Genomic DNA, 3,622 nt, shown 5'->3' with positions numbered 1-3,622 from the left:
TACAAATTTCATACTTAAACTACGAATTTCGTACTTAAACTACGAATTTCATACTTAAACTATGAATTTCTTGTCAAATTCTTTATTTCACTATAGATAAATTTCAAATATGAAAAAACTCCAAATACAAAAGTTCTAGATTATGATGCCACAAATTTTATTCAATTAGTTTCATATTATTTAGATGTCAGATGCATATCTTCTGAATATTTTGCTAAAATTACGTAAAATTAAAATTTCATAGTTAAATTATGAAATTCATACTTTAAGTACAAATTTCGTACTTAAACTACGAAATTTTAGTTGTGCACAGTTTTAAAAATATATTCACAAGATAATTATTTGAAGACCAAAAATTATTAAACCAGTTGGATAAAGTGATAAGTTCTACGCTACCAAAAGATAGGCTACAAAATAATTTCCTTAAGATCGGAATTTATTGCAGAAATCAGTCCGCGCAATCGTAGAGAAATATTCATTAAATATTTTTCGGTAGTAAGAAAATTATGAAACTAAGTGGATTTGATTCGTAACTTACTGATCTACAAGTTTTGTTTATGCCCTATGCAGATTCGGACTTTAACTTGGACGAAAATATGGAATAACGTGGGTGATGGTGGTGGTGACAGGTGGAGTGGATGTTAGGGTAATGGATGAGTATGAAGAAGAAGGTGGATGGTGAATGTGATTAAGGGATATAGACGAAGGAAACGAAATGGTCAAGATCCCAAAGAAGAGGGGTGACTCAACAGTCGAGGGAAATTAAAAGTTAGGAGAAACCTTGCCAACGGTAGAGGTGAAAGGATAGTGAAGAGGGAGGAGGGAGATTAGGGTAGATAAATGATAGAGAGGCAAGAAATCAATATTCTAATAGCATAATAAATTTAGCTACCATCCACATATATATAAAGGCTAGCCAACAAGTCCTAAAATAATATGTAATCATAATTCTAGAAGATTCCCGTCGATCGCGTTCGAACGCACCAAAAGACATTCTCTATATATGCGAACGCGATGCAGGTGTTCGAACCAAGGTGTTCAAACTCGCCCGACCACGTTCGAATGCACAATATGCATTCTCTGTATTTGCGACCTTGATGCAAGCATTCGCAAGGGCGTTCGAATGCGACCCCACCTGCGTTCGAACGCGACTTATAGGAATTTTATTTTAATGAAAAAATAAACAACTAATCTAGTAAGAAAAGATCCTAACTAAACGTATCAGTCCACCACGCTTCCCCCACCTTGCCCTTAAGGTGAAAAGTCAAGGAAATGCTCCAAAATATCAGTCTCTAACTCCCATGTCGTCTCATCAGATGGCTTGCCAAGCCACTCAACTAGAATCTCCATCTCCAATCTGGTACCATGTCATCGTTAGCGTCTAGTAAGTACACGAACTAGCTCAACGATCTCTATCTCCTCCAATGGCTTTGGTAGAATTGATCCAACGACCTCATGATCTCCAATCCGCTCTCTCAGCAATAAAACATGGAAGACAGGATACACTCTCGACCTCTCCAGCAGCTCCAAATGATATGCAACCGGTCCAGTACGCTCTAACACCCAAAACGAACAAAAGTAGCGATGAGCTAACTTTTAGTTATGCATCGAACGTAAGGTCATCTATCGATATGGTTGTACCTTCGCAAACACTCATTTGCCGATGTTGAACTCCTGCTCCCTGTGGCTACGATCATAAACTTGCTTCATGCGATTTTGAGCAAGTTTAAGATGAGCACGCAATCTCCTCAATGTGGCGTCTCTATCCATCAATGCTAAGTCTATCTTTGTCTGATCTGTAGATGCCACGGGATCATAAGCTCGTAATGATACACTTAGTTAATATTTTATCTAATTAGCTAAATTAAATCCAACTCTATGCAGTTTCGGAAAAATATTTGTAGAATATTCGACACATATCCTACTAATATCAAACCAGTTGGATAAGGTCGACAACCTCTAGATCTACAACTTTGATATTCATGACTTCTCCAAATTCAGAATATATATATGACAAAATGAAAGCTTAATCCAAAAGGTATTTGGAGAAGATAAGGAATACTGGTTTAGTTGGTTTGTTAGGGTTTCATATTATTTTAGGACTTGTTGGCTAGCCTTTATAAATATGTGGATGGCACCCAACTTTATATTGCTATTGGATTCTTGATTTCTTGCCTCCTTTCTTCTCTCTAGACTCCTCTCTCCTCCCTCTTCCCTCTTCATCATCCTTCCACCTCTACCGTTGGCAAGGTTTTTTCTCGCTTCTTTGGGATCTGGACCACTTTGTTCCCTTCGTCTACTTCCCTTAATTACTTCCACAATCCACCCTCATCTCCATACCCATCCATAACCCTAACATCCACTCCACCCGTCACCACCACCATCACCCACGTTATTCCGTATTTTCGTCCCTGCTACAGTTCGAATCTACGAAGGACATAAATACGAAAGTTGTAGATTAGGAAGATAAGGATCCAACCCAATTAGTTTCGTAATTTTCTAACTACCGGAGAATATCTGAAAAATAGTTTCCCACGGTTGTATGGACTGCTTCCTGCAATAAATTCAGATCTTAAGGAATTATTTCGTAGTCGATCTTTTGGTTCTAGATCCCATCAATTTGGTATCAGAGCCTTATCAAATTGGTATCAAAGTCTATCATTTGGTATCAGAGCCTATCAATTGGTATTAGAGCAGGCGAACCTCAGACCTCCATTAATGGTTGAAACAAGGAAGATGACATCAATAAGGAGACCTATGGAGAGCACACCGACAAGGGAGTACTCAATGCACGATGATCCTAACCGTGAGGCCGATTCCCTTGGAGCGACCACGGCAGGACCAAGTCAACCAACGTCTATGGGTTCGAATATGGATGAACTAAGGGGCATGTTTCAAACATTGTTGCATAGAGTTGACAATATACAAAAGGATCATAATGAATTCAAGGAATATGTCGTGAATCGATTGGGTTCGTCATCTCCTCGACGACGAACAGAGTTTCAAGAAGGACTAGCAGTGGGACCCCATCGAACCGATACCCCACAGATCTAGGTGCGTCATATGAGTGTCAATGATCCCCTCCTACCTATGCATTCACATCATCCCCCACCTCCGTTACAAAACCCAAGACCGGCGATGGTGGAACCCGAGAGGCGTGAGGCACCGGTGCACTTCGTCGATGAGGAGGATTGGCGCTATGAGGATGAGCTTGATCCTTATGGAGATGGTGATGGACGTGCTCGAGGATTTAGAGAAGGTGATCAACATGCACAAATGTTTAGACCTGAACCAAGGATCTTTCGCGAACCTAACAATGCTATTCGGGGGAGAACCGCATGTTTGGACTTTCCAAAATTCCAAAGCGGTGATCCAACGGATTGAGTATTTCAAGTTGAACAATATTTTGATTGTCAAGGTATAGCGGAAGATGCAAAAGTCCAGATGGCAAGCTTTCACATCCAAGGAACGTCATTGCATTGGTATATATCGATTATTCGTGGTGGTGGATTTACCTGATAAGCTGATTTTTGTAGGAGGATTACACGCAGATTTGGGACAATGACATATGAAGATTTTGCTGCCATATTAAGCAAGATGGTTCAAAGGACTACCGTATTGG

Source organism: Typha latifolia, chromosome 10, assembly GCF_019914945.1.
Source record: "Typha latifolia isolate L0001 chromosome 10, TyphaL0001v2, whole genome shotgun sequence".
NCBI classification, from domain to species: domain Eukaryota; kingdom Viridiplantae; phylum Streptophyta; class Magnoliopsida; order Poales; family Typhaceae; genus Typha; species Typha latifolia.
Note: the sequence above shows the minus strand (reverse complement) of the source record.